The 19137-nt window shown below is 43.5% G+C and overlaps 1 protein-coding gene across 7 annotated transcripts in view; it reads left to right on the forward strand.

Moving 5' to 3' along the window:
* The window catches only part of SLC5A6 (solute carrier family 5 member 6), a 377063-nt gene that overhangs the window by 325376 nt on the left and 32550 nt on the right, over positions 1-19137 (forward strand). The gene's annotated exons all lie outside the window — the stretch shown is intronic.

Raw genomic sequence — 19137 nt, forward strand, 5'->3', positions numbered from 1 at the left:
GCTGACAGTGAGCTGAGCTTGATCACTGAGAGTGTTGAAGAAACAGAAACACACATTTATTACCGTGACCACATATCAAAAGAAAGAACAGTAGTTTTTTTATAAAAAAAAAAGACTGTGACCGCAGATGATTAGAAGACCGGGCGGCTTCCTTTTGAATGTCAGGTGGGCACGCTGTCAGGCTTGATGATGCGGCAAAAATTTAACAAAAATATTTAACAAAATTATTAAACAAAGCTTGCAGATATACTCCAGGTGAGTGGCACTTTAAGTTTAAAAATAGTCGCGTTGGTATTTCTTTTTGAATGATATTCCTCCTGCAACCCTCACCTATCTAGGAGCTCTGCCCTATGCCCCCCCCCCCCCCCCCCCCCCCGTCTTTATGATTTTAATGTTTGTTGTAAAATGTTCCCTTCAAGTTTGTATTCATTGCTCCCTCTCTCCTATATCCCTTTCTCAGTTACCAGTATATTAAGTTGTGCCAGTGTTATAAAATTGTATTAAGTTGTTATCTTGTAAACCGGAGTGAAGGCATCCCGCTATACTTCGGTATATAAAAGCCTCGAAATAAATAAATAAATAAATATTTACACAAGCATACCAGGAGCAAGAGCAGGAATGAAATAACATCAAAGACACAGAGATGATCTAATAACTAGAAGGCAAGTTATAACACTAGTGAGATTTTATTTTGATTTATTTTATTTCCCTATTTCATTTTATTTCTGTTTTTGTATTTATTATGTGTTGGTTTTATAATTTTATTTTGCTTGTATAATGTGTTTTCATTTAATGTTGTATGCTTTGTTAACCGTTGTGCTAGAATACTGAACAACAATATATAAAACCAATAAATAAATAAATAAATGTAAGCAATTTTTATTTAGAAATTTGAACACATTTTTTAATATATATTATTAAAAAAAACACTGAAAAATAAAAAGGGACGGGGAAGGGCTAACTAGGGAAGAAACTATTAACCAAACAACCCCAGGGATTTAAAGATAGCCGCAAACTCAGATTTAGGCGTCTGCTCAGGATGGCTGTTGGCTATTGCCCTGAAGCCACATGGCCACACCCAGCCTTTGCAGGGCTTGACTATGGCAGCGCACCATCCTGAGCAGACTCCCAAGGGATGCCTGCATTCTCCTCTGTCATCACCTGTACCACAGCTTCAAACTGATGCCTAGAAAGAGGCTCTTTGCCAGGAGTAGGTGCTCCCATTGAAGAGCCTCTTTCTGGCTGCTGGGATGCGGATGATGACAGAGGCAGCAGATGGGGATGCAGGTCTCACTTGGCCAGCAAAGGCTGGCCAGTCTGTGTTGTGCCATCCCTAACTCCCTGAGCCAAATGGGAAGGAGGCTCGGGAGGGGTCTGAGGGCTGTTGAGGCCCAGGGTGTGCCTGCTGGAGGCAGAGGCGCTGGAACACCAGCACTGGTTCAATTCATGGAAGATTGGGTGGGGGAGGAACATCCTGCTCCTCACCAGTGGTGGCTGATGCTGTTTTGGCAGGGTATGGAGCTGAGGCCTCACTGCCATCACCTGCTCCATCTTCTTCCTCCTTGTTCGATGAGGAGGATGACAAAGAGTTGGTATCTGTGAAGACAAATGCAAGTGTGTGTCATTTTGTGTGCTCACGTGTTGCAGAGTATAATGTGCAGAAGGACTGAGGCACTTAGAGGGCTTGCCTTTAGAGGGAGATGTGAAGGCAAAGGGAAGCTTAGTTAAGTTTGAGACAACCCGGTTATACAGGTGCTGCCTTCCAATTTGATAAGTAAGAACATAAGAACATGCCATACTGGGTCAGACCAAGGTCCATCAAGCCCAGCATCCTGTTTCCAACAGTGGCCAATCCAGGCCATAAAAACCTGGCAAGTACCCAAAAACTAAACCTATTCCATGTTACTGTTGCTAGTAATAGCAGTGGCTATTTTCTAAGTCAACTTAATTAATAGCAGGTAATAGACTTCTCCTCCAAGAACTTATCCAATCCTTTTTTAAACACAGCTACTCTAACTGCACTAACCACATCCTCTGGCAACAAATTCCAGGGCTTAATTGTGCATTGAGTGAAAAAGAACTTTCTCCGATTAGTTTTAAATGTGCCACATGCTAACTTCACGGAGTGCCCCCTAGTCTTTCTATTATCCGAAAGAGTAAATAACCGATTCACATCTACCCATTCTAGACCTCTCATGATTTTGAACACCTCTATCATATCCCCCCTCAGCTGTCTCTTCTCCAAACTTAAAAGTCCTAACCTCTTTAGTCTTTCCTCATAGGGGAGCTGTTCCATTCCCTTTATCATTTTGGTCGCCCTTCTCTGTACCTTCTCCATCACAACTATATCTTTCTTGAGATGCGGCAACCAGAACTGAACACAGTATTCAAGGTGTGGTCTCACCCTGGAGCGATACAGAGGCATTATGACATTTTCCGTTTTATTCACCATTCCCTTTCTAATAATTCCCAACATTCTGTTTGCTTTTTTGACTGCCGCAGCACACTGAACCGACGATTTCAATGTGTTATCCACTATGATGCCTAGATCTCTTTCTTGGGTAGTAGCACCTAATATAGAACCTAACATTGTGTAACTATAGCATGGGTTATTTTTCCCTATATGCATCACCTTGCACTTGCCCACATTAAATTTCATCTGCCATTTTGTTGCCCAATTTTCCAGCCTCACAAGGTCTTCCTGCAATTCATTACAATCTGCCTGTGATTTAACTATTCTGAACAATTTTGTATCATCTGCAAATTGATTATCTCACTTGTATTTCTTTCCAGATCATTTATAAATGTATTGAAAAGTAAGGGTCCCAAGACAGATCCCTGAGGCACTCCACTGCCCACACCCTTCCACTGAGAAAATTGTCCATTTAATCCTACTCTCTGTTTCCTGTCTTTTAGCCAGTTTGCAATCCACGAAAGAACATCGCTACCTATCCCATGACTTTTTATTTTTCCTAGAAGCCTCTCATGAGGAACTTTGTCAAATGCCTCTGAAAATCCAAGTACACTACATCTACAGGTTCACTTTTATCCACATGTTTATTAACTCCTTCAAAAAAGTGAAGCAGATTTGTGAGGCAAGACCTGCCCTGGGTAAAGCCATGCTGACTTTGTTCCATTAAACCTTGTCTTTCTATATGTTTTGTGATTTTGATGTTTAGAATACTTTCCACTATTTTTCCTGGCACTGAAGTCAGGCTAACCGGTCTATAGTTTCCCAGATCGCCTCTGGAGCCCTTTTTAAATATGGGGGTTAAATTAGCTATCCTCCAGTCTTCAGGTACAATGGATGATTTTAATGACAGGTTACAAATTTTTACTAATAGGTCTGAAATTTCATTTTTTAGTTCCTTCAGAACTCTGGGGTGTATACCAATCGGTCCAGGTGATTTACTACTCTTCAGTTTGTCAATCAGGTCTACCACATCTTCTAGGTTCACCGTGATTTGGTTCAGTCCATCTGAATCATTACCCATGAAAACCTTCTCCAGTATGGGTACCTCCCCAACATCCTCTTCAGTAAACACCAAAGAAAAGAAATCATTTAATCTTTCCGCGATGGCCTTATCTTCTCTAAGTGCCCCTTTAACCCCTCGATCATCTAACGGTCCAACTGACTTCCTCACAGGCTTTCTGCTTCGGATATATTTTAAAAAGTTTTTACTCTGAGTTTTTGCCTCTACGGCCAACTTCTTTTCAAGTTCTCTCTTAGCCTGACTTATCAATGTCTTACATTTAACTTGCCGACGTTTATGCTTCTGGAACTACTCTACTCGTGGAGACTCAACATTGGTGTATCCCGCTTTGCAGGCCATTGCCTTACTACTCTGCTTCGAGGAGGCTCAACGTAGGTGTACCCCGCCCTGCGGGCATTTGCCTTACGTCTGTGGCTGTGCCACACTCTCTGCTCCTCGGGCAGCACATTGTGTACCTCAGTGACTGTACCGTGCTTCCCCGCACCTCAGGGTAGCACCTGGAGTATTTCCGTGACTATGCCTCGCTCCCCGCTCTGCGGGGTAGCGTCCTGCTTTTACCTCAGAGACTGTACCCGCACTCCCCCGCTCCTCGGGGTAGTGCCCACGTGCATTGCCAGGGACCCCTGGGGCTTCCCCGCTCCTCGGGTAAGTCTACGTCATTCTTCCCGTGCTGAGTCACTCCGTGGCTCCACCCCATGGGGTCACTCTCTCAGCACTCCTCCATACCTTGTCTTGCATTCCCCACTCCTCGGGGCTTGCTCAAACTTCACCACTAGGAGAACCTATTCTGGCTATTATATTCACACCCCAGTCTCCTGATCTCTCTGTACTTCCTGGGCTGTGCCACCTATTGCTGCAGACCTCGCTTCCCGACGGTGAGGCCCAGTGGGGCTCCTCCCCATGGGTGGTACCACCTCTCACCTTGGGCAAAGGGCCCACTAACTCACGAATCCTAACAACTAGTTGAAAGAACTAGTAATTCCTGCAGAGAATCCAAGATTCTACCTGATTCTAGAAGACACCACAACCAGGATATCCCTATCAGCATCCAGCAGATTGAAATCACCTAGCAATAATAATTCCATTTTCATAGTAATTTTGTGAATATCCTCTATTCAATCTGTATCAATTTCTTCTGCTTACAATGGAGGCCTTTATATTACATCAGTATAAATAGATGTTCCATTCCCTCTTTCCAGATTTATCCACAGTGCCTCCTATTTGCTTTATAAGCCCAGCAGTTCTGTTGCTTTCATATTATTTTTTTCCCTTTCTTCCTATCCTGTCTTTCTTGAATAACTTGTAGATCAATATAATTATATCCTAGTCATGATTTTCAGTATACCTTGTCTCTGTGACAGCCTTTATTTATTTATTTATTTATTTATTTATTTATTGGTTTTTATATACCGCCGTTTATCAAGATATCACGTCGGTGTACAGAGAACATAATAACATACGCCTAAGCGTTATACATAAAACTAGATAATAAGGTTAACTATGAGCCTAAACATTATACATTAAACAAGTTAATAACGGTACAAATATTATAAAGAACATCTCAAAGTTAGGGAGGCAAACAATGGATAAGCTGGTTAAATATGCGTAGCAAAGTGTAGCTATTAGGAAAAACAAAATAGGATATTACTTAAGAGAAGCTTAAATATTTACATTGGTAAAATAACTTAATAAGAAAGGGTAAGATAGGGGAGTGGAAAGGTAGGGGGAAAGGGTAAAAAGATGGGAGAGAAGGGCTGAATCAGGCTTTACATGATGGGGGAGGCGATATGTGAGAGACAGGAGCGTATCCAGAGAGGAAGGTGGCAGGGAAATATAGGGAAGGTGGTACCTATAAGATCCTCTAGGGCTATAAGGAGATGAGAAGGAAGGGTGAGAGGAAGGATAAAGAGAGAGAGAAAGGGCAAATGGAAGCTTTGAGGGAGAAGATTAAAATCATGTGTAAGCTTGAGTGAATAACCATGTCTTGAGTTTTTGTTTAAATGACTTGGTGGACAGTTCTAGACGCAACTCAGAGGACATAGAGTTCCATAGTGTGGGGCTAGCAAGGGACAGGGCGCGGTCTGCCTCCTTCAGGACTGCCTCTACATCTAGGACTTTATTTCTCATACTATGGACATTAGTATATACAGCTTTCCAGATTTTGACCTTTTTTCTCAGTTCTATACAATTGCTTAATGTTTTATTTATTTATTTAGGCATTTTATAGACCGTCATCCAAATGAAGATCACAACGGTTTATAATATCATCATTCATATTCTTTGTCAACAGTCACATGCTGTGTGTTCAAATTCACATTCTAGGTTAACACCACAATAACTATATGTTCTAGTTCATATTCATGTATATGTTATGCGTGCCGTCCGCAGCAGACCCGCAGCATGGCCCCCTCACCTCTCTTCAGTAACGCCTGGTCCCTCGTCTCTAGTGGCGGTGGGCCGCCAGCTCTGTCCTCAGGCCATCCCTGGTGCCTCCGGCTCAGCTACAGACCCTGGTGTCTCCAGTCCAGCTACCTCATCCACTGCTCCACATCAGGCCTTTCTGCGTGGCCCACGGAGAGACACTGCTACACGGCACCGCACCTTGCTGAACCTTAAGTAGGGCCCACAGCGGGAACCGAGCCACAGCCCTGGATGATGATGTCAGCGGAGCTTTAGTATTTAAGCACAGGCTCTGCTCCCTAGTTTTGCCTTTGCAACAGGTCTCCTCGCTGGTCGAGTACTCATTGCCTCCTGAGAGATTCATCTCGTTCCTGTTCTTGACCCTTGTTCCTGATTTCCTTGTTCCTGCATTCCTGTTCTTCAACTCCTCCTCGGATTGCCTACATGGATTTTGACTCTGCTTTACCTGACCACGTCGTTGACTCTCTCCAAGCCCGGACCTCTGCTTTACCTGACCACGTCGTTGACTCTCTCCCAGCCCGGACCTCTGCTTTGCCTGACCACGCCGTTGCCTCTCTTCCAGCCCGGATATCTGCATTGCCTGACTCCTCCGTTGCCTCTCTCCAGACCCAGACCTCCATATTGCCTGACTACTCCATTGCCTCTCTCCAGACCCAGACCTCTGCTTTGCCTGATTACGTTTGACTATCTCGGTGATCAGACTTCAGCCTTGCTTGCCACAACTTCCAGATTGCCGCCAGCCCTGATTCAAGCTTGCTCTACGACGCCTCTTCAGCCTACGTCCTGGACTTGGCCTATCCAAAGCAAGAAACCTGTGAGGGAGTCGGTTGGACCATTAGATGACCGAGGGGTTAAAGGGGCTCTTAGGGAAGATAAGGCCATTGCAGTAAGACTAAATGAATTATTTGCTTCCGTGTTTACTAATGAGGATGTTGGGGAGATACCAGTTCCGGAGATGGGTTCCAGGGGTGATGAGTCAGACGAACTGAACAAAATCACTGTGAACCTGGAAGATGTAGTAGGCCAGATTGACAAACTAAAGAGTAGCAAATCACCTGGACCAGATAGTATGCATCCTAGGGTACTGAAGGAGCTCAGAAATGAAATTTCTGATCTATTAGTTAAAATTTGTAACCTATCATTAAAATCATCCATTGTACCTGAATACTGGAGGGTGGCCAATGTAACCCCAATATTTAAAAAAGGCTCCAGGGGTAACTATAGACCAGTGGGCCTGACTTCAGTGCCGGGAAAAATAGCGGAAACAATTCTCAAGATCAAAATTGTAGAGCATATAGGAAGACATGATGTAATGGAACACAGTCAACATGGATTTACCCAAGGGAAGCCTTGCCTAACAAATCTGGTTCATATTTTTGAAGGTGTTAATAAACATGTGGATAAAGGTGAATCGGTAGATGTAGTGTATTTGGATTTTCAGAAGGCGTTTGACAAAGTCCCTCATGAGAGGCTTCTACGAAAACTAAAAAGTCATGGGACAGGAGATGATGTCTTTTCGTGGATTACAAACTGGTTAAAAGATAGGAAACAGAGAGTAGGATTAAATGGTCAATTTTCTCAGTGGAAAAGGGTAAACAGTGGAGTGCCTCAGGGATCTGTACTTGGACCGGTGTTTTTCAATATATATATAAATGATCTGGAAAGGAATACGATGAGTGAGGTTATCAAATTTGCGGATGTTACAAAATTATTCAGAGTAGTTAAATCACAAGCAGACTGTGATACATTACAGGAGAACCTTGCAAGACTGGAAGATTGGGCATCCAAATGGCAGATGAAATTTATTGTGGTGTTGCATATAGGGAAAAATAATCCTTGCTGTAGTTACAGGATGTTAGGTTCCAAATTAGGAGCTACCACCCAGGAAAAAGATCTAGGCATCATAGTGGATAATACTTTAAAATCGTCGGCTCAGTGTGTTGCAGCAGTCAAAAAAGCAAACAGAATGTTAGGAATTATTAGGAAGGGAATGGTTAATAGAACGGAAAATGTCATAATGCCTCTATATCGCTCCATGGTGAGACCACACCTTGAATACTGTGTACAATTCTGGTTGCTGCATCTCAAAAAAGATATAGTTGCGATGGAGAAGGTACAGAGAAGGGCAACCAAAATGATAAAGGGGATGGAACAGGTTCCCTATGAGGAAAGGCTGAAGAGGTTAGGGCTGTTCAGCTTGGAAAAGAGACGGCTGAGGGGAGATATGATAGAGGTCTTTAAGATCATGAGAGGTCTTGAACGAGTAGATGTTACTCGGTTATTTACACTTTCGAATAATAGAAGGACTAAGGGAGTATTCCATGAAGTTAGCAAGTAGCACATTTAAGACTAATTGGAGAAAAAAAATTTTCACTCAATGTACAATAAAGCTCTGGAATTTGTTGCCAGAGGATGTGGTTAGTGCAATTAGTGTAGCTGGGTTCAAAAAAGGTTTGGATAAGTTCTTGGAGGAGAAGTCCATTAACAGCTACTAATCAAGTTTACTTAGGGAATAGCCACTGCTATTAATTGCATCAGTAGTAAGGGATCTTCTTAGTGTTTGGGTAATTGCCAGGTTCTTGTGGCCTGGTTTGGCCTCTGTTCGAAACAGGATGCTGGGCTTGATGGACCCTTGGTCTGACCCAGCATGGCAATTTCTTATGTTCTTATGGCCTGCTCTTGCTTGGGCGCCCCCTGTCTGACTTTGTTCCTTTGGTGCCCGGGTCTCCGGAACATTACTTCTTCCAGTACTAGACTGTATCATCTCTCTACTGTTGTCTCTGGGCTGACCTCGGGCACTCCATCCACGATGACATACGGAGGCCCACCTAAGTCCATCCGGCCCTGGTACCCAAAGGCTCAACCTGCGGGGAACGAGGGCTGGTATTTGTGAAGCGCCAAGCTGGCCTCCGTCCATCAGCCCACTTCGCCTGCCTACAGTGGGGACCCATTGGTCCCTACCTACGGGTTGCGTCAACCCCACCTCTGCCCAAGGATCTACCTCCAGGGCAACAATATATTCTAGAACATTGCAATAGTCAGGATCTAATTTAGTTCATATTCATACATTTTTAGGTCGACCCAACAGTAAATACAGATTCTAATTCAACTAACAAAATACTTTACATCATTCACTACTTATTGCTCTCTCCACTAACATTATCTCTGGTACTGACATTGAGATTTTCAGCATGTTGTTATTTTATGTTAAATCTTATACTTTTCTAAAGAGCCACATTTTCAGTTCTTGCTTGAAATTCTTTCTGTTATCTAGCATATTGGCTCTGGAAGAGAGTTCCACAACTTGGGACCCGCTATGGAGAACATTAGGTTTTTTATTTGTGTTAGGTGTGTGTTCCGAGTAGAAGGAACCATTAGGAGTCCTTTGTTTTGTGATCTTAGGGCTCTCTGTGGTGTGTAAAGTTGAAGTGTAACTCCTAATAAACCTGGGTTAATATTGTTGATGATACTGAAAATTAGAGTTAATATTTTATAATGAATTATGGATTGTATAGGAAGCCAGTACAGTTCTATCTGTGAGGGGGTGATGTCTTCAAATTTCCTTGTCCTTAATAAGTGTCTTACAGAGGCATTTTGTAGTAACTGTAGTGGTTTTAGTATACTTGATGGGGAGTTGCAATAGTCCAAGTCTGAGAATATTAGCATTTATAAGACAGTGCGGAAGTCCTGAATTGTTAGCAGTGGTTTCAGCTGATGTAATATTCTCAGCTTGTTGTATCCGGTTTTGATTAATTTGTTTATATGTTTTTTCATAGTGAAGTTCTCATCGATCTGAATTCCTAGGTCTTGTACTTGATCTGAGGGTATAATATTAATAATTACTAGGTCTAGGGTTGGCGGTTTTATTTTCGTGTTATCTCTCCTTAACCACACAATTTCTGTTCTTTTTAGGGCTTAGAGTTAGTTTTATTTGAGATGTATGTTGTCAGAGACAACGCAGTTTCTTTCAAGTATTTTGTCAAAGGGGATGTAGAATTGTATGTCGTCTGCATATAGGAAGAATTTGATTTCAAGGTTTGCTAGTAATGCACATACAGGCAGCAAATAGATGTTGAATGGTGTGGCCCAGAACGAAGAACCTTGGGGGACACCTGTATCGATTGGGAAGGTGTCAGAAATTGTATTACCCAGTTTGACTTGGAATGTCCTGTCTTTTAGGAAGGAAGAGAACCATTTGTTGACATTTCTGTCTATTCCAATTTCTCTTAGCTGGTGGCATTGCAGGGAATGGTCAACTGTATCAAATGTTGCAGTTAGATCAATTAGATCAAATCCTTGTAGTACAGGGTCGGCTAGGGAGATGAGTAGAGTTCCTGTTGAGTGATTTTTTTCTGAATCCAAATTAATTTGGGTATTGTTGTCTTCTAGTTGGTTTTCTAATTGTGATAACACTGCTTTTTCAAGGAATTTAGTGATGAAAGGCAGGTTGGATATTGGTTGGTAATTGTCCCAATCATCGATTCTGCTGTTTTTATTTTTTTGGATTGGTTTGATCACTGCTTGTTTGGCTTTAAAAGGGACTAATCCCTCAGCTAACAAGTGGTTTATTATGGTTTTAAATATTGGAGTTATTATGCTGTTTACTGTTTAAAGTGTACTTGCAGGGATGGGGTCTAATGGGTGGGAAGCAGGTCTCATTTTTGTGATGATTTGGTTTATTTCAAATTTAGATACTGGGTCAAACAAGGTCCATTTCACTTGACCAAATTTATGTTCAGGCTCTTTTGTTGGTAAGCGTGTGGAGAATTGTGATTTTAGTTTATTTATTTTATTTAAATGAGAGGTAGCATATTCGTTGCATGAGTTTTTTGAAAAGTTGTAGTTATTTGAGATGGAGGAGGAAGGGATTAACTTTTTTAACTGTTTCGAAGAGCAATTTGGAATTAAGAATTAGAACATGAATCTGTTTTGCATAGTATTCTTTTTTTGCTTTATTGATTTGTTCACGATATTTTATTAATAGGGATTTGTATTTTTCTAGAGATATTGTAGATTGGCATTTCCGCCATTGCTGTTTTACTTACCGAAGGCTTTGTTCACCTGTCCGTGATGATCCTAGTTTTATCAGTAGGATTGGCAGTCTGTTCTTGAAGAAGTTGCATCCTTTCTTCAACAGGTGGACCCCATTTCTGCTCAACAGTCCTTGAAACATCATCCCAGGGTCCAGGAAGCTGTAAAACTCTTGTTGATACCATCTATGCAGCCATTCATTCATTTCCAGAATGTGACCTTCCCTGTCTGGGCTTTTATCCTTGACCAGGAGAAATAACACCTATCTGCACCTATCTGATTTCCCCTCTCTCTCAGCACCATGAATCACTTTTGATATGCTTTGTGAGGTACCTAGCAGTATTATTCATGCCAACATGGATGAGCAGCATCAGAGAGTAATTGGTAGGCTTGATGGTTCTCAGTAATCTCTTCATAATTTCTTGTATTTTGGCACCTGGCAGATAGCACACTTACTGGGACAACATGTCAGCAGCTAGATGCCCCCATACTCCTCAGAAGCAAGTTACCAGCCAGCATTACCCTCCACCTCCTAGGTGCAGTGGTTGTTGAGACCATAGCTTTGGGGTTTGCAAGTTTTGGTTCTTCCTCATTGTAGAGTAGGTGGACCCTTGAACCGAGGGCGAGTTGATGCTACCTGTGGGGAGGAGCCCCACAGGTCCCCACTGTTGGCAGGCTCGGCTGGGAACAGGCAGAGAACCCTCAGGACCTTCACCAATACCGGCCCATGTTCCCCTTGGGTTGAGCCCTCAGGTGCCGGGGCCGGCTGGACTTACTTCATCTGTGATGAAGGAGGCAGGTGACAGATCTTGTGGTCAGATTCCAGGCCAGGGTTCGAGGCAGGCGGTGTATCTCGTGGTCAGTATCTGATCTGGGATCAAAGCCAAGGAAGTCCAACGAAGCAAGGAGGAAGGATGGAATTCAGGAATGCAGGAACTGGTAACTCACAGCTTACCAGGAGTAAGCAGGGTCCAGCCTTAAATAGCCCAGAAGGGCTGACGTCATTGGAGAGGGCCGTTTTCCCACCGCGGGCTCTTTAAATCTCAGGAGGAGGCATGCGTGCGCCTAGGGGAGTCCCGTGTAGGAAGAGGTTTGCTGCGACCTTGCTGTGGTGAGGGAAGCAGGAGGTGATGTCGGCTGGTGGCTCACAGCTGCAAGGAGGGCTGGGATGGAGGCTGGCATCAGCAGCAGCTCCCTACTGCTGCCAGGGAGCCCGGGCCTGCTCCTGCTACAGCGGGGGTAAGTTAGGCTGGTAGCAGGGCTCTGTGGCCAGCAAGCTTAACAGTACTCCCTCCTCTAAGCCCCCCTCCTGGGGGTTTGAGTTTTCCAGGATGAGCACCATGGAATTGCCTGATTAGGTTTTTGTCCAAGATATTTGAGGCTGGCTCTCAGGTATTTTCCTCTGGGCCATATCCCTCCCAGGTGAGGAAGTTCTCCTATCTATGGCCACGTCTCCTTACATCCAGTACCTCCCATACCTGATAGGTGGTTTCAGACTCTGATGTGATTTCCTGAGGCTGGGGTGACTTTCAAGAGGGCCAAGACAGTATTAGCGATTTGAGGAGGGAGACATGGAAAATATTGAGAATAAATAAGGAAATAGGTAAATGTAGCTGGTAGGTTACAGGCCCAACTTGTTTGGTCACAGGTAACGGGCCATTGTATCTGGGTGCTAGGTGCATAGAAGGTAGCCTCAAATGGATATCTCATGAACCGAGCCACACTTTGTCTCAAGCTCGGAATTGAAGTGCTGGTCTCCGATAGGCATCTGCCGATCTCTTTGACTAGGTAGCTGCCTTCTATAACAACCCCAAAGTGTGAGTCCAAAGCTTCTGGAGCTCCATGGCCATTAGTTGAGCCGCAGGGGATGGAGCATTAATAGCAATTGGTAAAGGAGGTAAAGGCTTCTTCCCGTACACTGTCTGGAAGGGTGAAGAGCTCGAAGAGGCAAAGATATGGGAGTTAGGAGAGAACTCTGCCCAAGGCAAAATGTTGGCCCAGTTGTCTTGCTGATCGTTGGCATATGACCGGAGGAAGGTCTTTAAAGAATGGCTGGTTCGTTCAGCCTGGCCGTTGGCCTGTGGCTGATAAGCAGTAGTAAAGTCCAGTGTAATGTTGAACCTTTTGCACAATGAGCGCCAATAGTAGGCCATGAACTGAGATTGTCTGTCAGCGACCACATGCTGAGGCAGCCCATGGAGACAGAACACATGCTGAGAGAAGAGTCAGGTGAGCTCGGGAGCTGTGGGAAGGCTCAGCAATGGGACAAAATGGGCCATTTTAGAGTGTGGGTGATGACCCAAATTACAAAGTTGCCATTTGAGAGAAGGAGATCCACCACAAAATCGGTGGACAAGTTGGTCCAGGGTTCCGTGGAGGCCAACAATGGCTGTAACAGGCCCCAGGGTCAACCCACCAACGGTTTCTGCTGTGCGCAGGTGGGACAAGAATCCACATAGGCTCAGACATCGTGTCACATTTGGGGCCACCAATAACAGCATTGAAGGAGAGCAAGAGTTCAAGTCCGACCAGGGAGGACCTAACCGCGATGGGCCACCGCGTGGATGAAATTGATTTGAGAGCAATCACAGCGCCACAATTGACTCCTTAGCCGTACAGAATAAAACACTATCTACAGAGTTAGAGACAATGGCGGAAAAAGTAGAGGACCTGAAGAACCATTTGTGTCGGGCGAACCTCCGAATACAGGGCATTCCAGAAATTGAGCAGTATCAAGACTGCAATCAGACGGCGGAGGACATCTACAAATCAATTCTTTCTAGCAATGGTTCCCATATGAACGCCAGCGGTTGTGAACGAGAGATTAATCTGGAACGAGCTCATCGGGCGTTGGGCCCTCGCCGGGACAATCAGCCACGGGATATTATTCTTAAATTCCACCATTTTCGGGTCAAGGAAGAAGTCCTCAAATTTGCCATATCTCATCCTCAGTGGAAGTGGCAAGACCATGAGATTTCCATTTATAATGACTCGGCACCCTCAACTTTACAGAAAAGATTCAAACTATGAGAAGTGACCATCACACTGAGAAATGAAGAGATACGCTATCACTGGGCATTCCCTTTTGCCCTCATATTCCAGCGCAAAGGAATCACTTACTGGATGAAAACGCTGGACGAAGCAGCTGAGTGCTTTCGACAAGTGGGTTTGGATATCACTTTTAAAGCTGATCATCATCAGCAGTACGTTCCACCCACAGATAATACTCCAAGATGGCGGAGGCCGGGCCTGGGTCACAGCCATCTACACAGGCAGCAAACCTGGAAGGGTAACCTACCAGCTGAGAAAGGATGACTAGATCCTCATTCTGCATATGTATGGAAGATTGGTATATCAGATATTGACTTATAATGCTTGATATTGCAAAGCAGTTTCTCTTTATTTTATTTTGTTCTACTCGCTTCTTAATGCAATTAACTGGGCTGTCATATTGCATGAAAATGAATGCCTAATGTCTATATTGTACTACTGTTATTCAGGGAGGGGGAGCGGCCGATCAGGGGCTTAAGGCGTTGCATATTATGCACCCCCAGGGTTCTGATTCGCAATGGGTGGTTAGCGAATCAAGTAAATATAGGGATGGGGTTTGGGTAAGGGTAGACATTTTATATTTAGTTATCTTACAGATTCTGGTATATTGTTGGTACTTCAGGTATTCTTGTTCATGAATGCAATCTCTTTTTGATGCTTTTATCTCAACTTCTCCTAATGGATGTAAGCAGGTCTCGAAGCGTAGACTTCTTTTTTTCAATGCATCATGGTTAATCTAATATCGCTAAATGTTAAAGGTCTTAATATATTTAGGAAGCGCTTCTTGCTTAGAAAGGAATTGCAATTACATAAAGCCGATATAGTGTATATATAGGAGACCCATTTAAAGAGGAGGCACGAGCACCTTGTAGCCTGTAGGGATTACCCTCATGTTTTTTTAGTGGCTAGTGGGACCCAAACTAAATACTCAGGCACTGGAATTCTGATCTCAGCCCATTTAGTGTTTGAGTACTTATTTCATTTAGCGGATCCCTCAGGGAGGTTTGTCCTTCTAAAAATCCGGATGAGCTCCCACATTTACACTCTAGTATCATTATATGCCCCTAACAGGGATCAGGGAGCTTCTTGTTGGAGATCCAAGACCTATTACTGAGATTCGCAGAGGGTTCAATAATCCTAGGAGGAGATTTTAATATCACGCTTTGCCGGGAATTGGATAACTCCACAGTATCAATGTCCACATCTCCCAGGGCTAGGAATCAATTAAAGGGGCTTATGGAGGACTGGTGCCTTATTGACATCTGACGGAATCGCTTCCCAAAATCCCGCTCCTCTACCTTTTATTCTACACCTCATGATAGTTATTCCTGCATTGACTATTTCCTGATAGATAATTTATTGAGTAACCAGGTCCGTGCAGCTGAAATAGAGACCATTACCTGGTCCGACCACGCTCCCATAAGACTGGAGGTGGATATGGGTAACAGAGACACGGGCGACCACTTTTGGAAATTGAATGAATCTTTAATGCAGAACGTTCACTTTTTTAAGGACTTAGACCTACAAATTCAGGAATATTTTAAATTAAATAAACACCCTACTGTCATCCTTTGGGAATGTTCAAAAGCAGTAGCACTTGGGCTACTGATTTCTAGGGCAGCGACGTGTAAGCGCAACTGACTACAGGCTAGATCGGACCTGCTGACTCAGATCACTCATCTGACTAAAGATCAGACGAGGACCCAGTCGAATCGTTGTTATCAAAAGCTATTAGCTTTGAAATCTACTCTATACCATTTGGATAATAAGCAACTGTTGCATGCAATAGATATCACTAAGCTGGTGTATTATTAGGGAGGAGACAAGGCTGGACACCTACTGGCGTGGCAACTGAGAACCAAAATATCCCAAAATAACATTTCTAAAATAAAAGTTAAGGGGCAAATCTTTACAACATCCTCGGAGATTAGGGATATTTTCTCAGATTTCTGCTGCACCCTATATAGCGCTGAGATAACTATCCAACAGTCTGACATCGCAGATTATCTGCGAGATCTTGACCTGCCCTTCCTAACTCCAGAACAACAACAGTCTTTAGAGGCCTCTATCACAGCGGAGGAGATAGTATCTGTTATCAAATCTCTTAAGCTGGGTAAATCCCCGGGCCTTGATGGGTTTTCCAGTGCCTACTACAAAAAATGTGCAACCACGGTGGCGGAACCGCTTGCTCAATTCTATAATAGCCTTCGAGAGGATGGGAATATTGGTTCACAGGCAAATGTGGCCAGCATTACCGTGCTCATCAAGCCGGGGAGGGATCCTACACTCTGTAATTCTTTTAGACCGATCTCCCTCATTAATGTCGATCTTAAGATCTTGGCTAGGCTCTTGGCTTTATGGCTTAATAAATATCTACCCTGCCTGGTGCACTCTGACCAAGTGGGTTTTGTGCCACAACGTGGTGGGAGATAATATCTGCAAGGTGCTCAATCTGATGTGGTGGGTCCAAAGGGAACAGGAACTGGCGGTGTTACTATCCATCGACGCTGAAAAAGCGTTTGACTTAGTTCATTCGCCGTTTTTGTTTCTCACTTTGCAAAAGTTAGCATTTGGACCCTACTTCATTAAATGGGTACAAAAACTATATGATAATCCCAAAGCTAGGGTTAAGGTCAACAATGGATATGGCCCTGCATTTGACATTGGTCGTGGCACCAGGCAGGGGTGTCCTTTATCACCCCTGCTTTTTGCTCTTTATCTTGAACCCCTGACTACCAAGATCAGAACATCGCCTGATATTCAGGGGGTCAATTTAGGAGGGTATCAATGCAAACTATCGTTATTTGCTGATGATGTTTTATTAACATTAACGGATCCAGTACAATCGCTACAGGGAGTGATGTGGGAGCTAAATACGCTTAGCAAGGTCGCAGGCCTCAAAGTGAACTTTGATAAATCGGAGTTACTTAATGTTAACTTGAATCCCACCTTAGTTCAGACTTTAAAAGAGCGTTACCCATTTAAGTGGGCAATATCTCATATCTAATATCTGGGGGTACAACTATCTGCAAAACTGTCGGACCTCTACTCTTTAAATTATCTCCCTCTCACTACGGACATGAGTAGATGGAATAAGAGAAGCTTTCTTGGCTGTGTCAGATTGCAATTACTAAGATGACTATACTACCGAAATTGCTTTATCTCTTTTCATCACTACCAGTGTATATCTTTTCCCCAATTCTGGCAGAAGAAAATCTTTGATTTCATTTGGATACGACGCCCACCAAGATTAGCTCGACAGGTACTATACTTATCAAAAACACAGGGGGGGCTTGGGAGTCCCTAATCTATTAGGATACTATGCCACATCACAAATGTGAGCTGTTTTAGATATACACTGCCGTGTAGCCCCAAAGCAATGGGCACTTGTAGAACAGCATGTTGTGGGACCCATGGCACTATCAGCAATCCCATGGCAGCCTCGTGTTACCTGGAGACCGGTACAGGCTATCCCATGGTCGCTAGCAGTTACCATATGCGTTTGGGCTAACAACCTACGCCGCCTAGTTGGGGATCATAAATATTTTTACCAAACATCCCTACTAAATAATATTTACTTACCTATTGATTATCAAACAAAACGTTTACAACATTGGCGGGAGATGGGGATCACCACAATTGGACACCTATTATCCCAAGGCACTATAATTCCCAGGGACAGGTTCTTTGCCCAATTTCAACTTAACCACCATGACTTTCTGGCGTATGCACAAGTTTCACATTATGTGCAGAGCCTGCAGAGGGACGGATCCCTACGTTTGGGACGGTCGCTGCTGGAGACTTACTGTTTACATAGTGATATGCTCAAAGGCTCGACATCTAAATTATATCAATTGTTTTTTCCTATTTCGCCAGAGCCTTGCAAATTTATCTCCAGGTGGGAATCTGATTTGGGCAGACAATTGGGGACGAAGACTTGGGGAGAGGTTTTTAGCAATGCTAGGAGGTGTTCTATCTCCGCACGAATGCAGGAAAACTGCTACAAAATAATATACAGGTGGTACCTTACTCTGGATAAGCTTCACCGATTTTACCCTTCGGTACCGGATTCCTGTTGGCGGGCCTGTGGGGAACAGGGTTCGTTTCTGCATATTTGGTGGGAGTGCCCCCTAATTAAGAAACTATGGGAACAAAGTCAACATGGCTTTACCCAAGGCAAGTCTTGCCTCACAAATCTGCTTCACTTTTTTGAAGGAGTTAATAAACATGTGGATAAAGGTGAACCAGTAGATGTAGTATACTTGGATTTTCAGAAGGCGTTTGACAAAGTTCCTCATGAGAGGCTTCTAGGAAAAGTAAAAAGTCATGGGATAGGTGGTGATGTCCTTTCGTGCATTGCAAACTGGCTAAAAGACAGGAAACAGAGAGTAGGATTAAATGGACAATTTTCTCAGTGGAAGGGAGTGGACAGTGGAGTGCCTCAGGGATCTGTATTGGGACCCTTATTTTTTAATATATTTATAAATGATCTGGAAAGAAATACGACGAGTGAGATAATCACATTTGCAGATGATACAAAATTGTTCAGAGTAGTTAAATCACAAGCAGATTGTGATAAATTGCAGGAAGACCCTGTGAGACTGGAAAATTGGGCATCAAAATGGCAGATGAAATTTAATGTGGGCAAGTGCAAGGTGATGCATATAGGGAAAAATAACCCATGCTATAGTTACACATCCATATTAGGTGCTACAACCCAAGAAAGAGATCTAGGCATCATAGTGGATAACACATTGAAATCGTCAGTTCAGTGTGCTGCGGCAGTCAAAAAAGCAAACAGAATGTTGGGAATTATTAGAAAGGGAATGGTGATTAAAACGGAAAATGTCATAATGCCTCTGTATCGCTCCATGGTGAGACCGCACCTTGAATACTGTGTACAATTCTGGTCGCCGCATCTCAAAAAAGATATAATTGCGATGGAGAAGGTATAGAGAAGGGCTACCAAAGTGATAAGGGGAATGGAACAGCTCCCCTATGAGGAAAGACTAAAGAGATTAGGACTTTTCAGCTTGGAGAAGAGCGGCTGAGGGGGGATATGATAGAGGTGTTTAAAATCATGAGAGGTCTAGAATGGGTAGATGTGAATCGGTTATTTACTCTTTCGGAAAATAGAAAG

Source organism: Rhinatrema bivittatum, chromosome 3 (assembly GCF_901001135.1).
Source record: "Rhinatrema bivittatum chromosome 3, aRhiBiv1.1, whole genome shotgun sequence".
NCBI classification, from domain to species: domain Eukaryota; kingdom Metazoa; phylum Chordata; class Amphibia; order Gymnophiona; family Rhinatrematidae; genus Rhinatrema; species Rhinatrema bivittatum.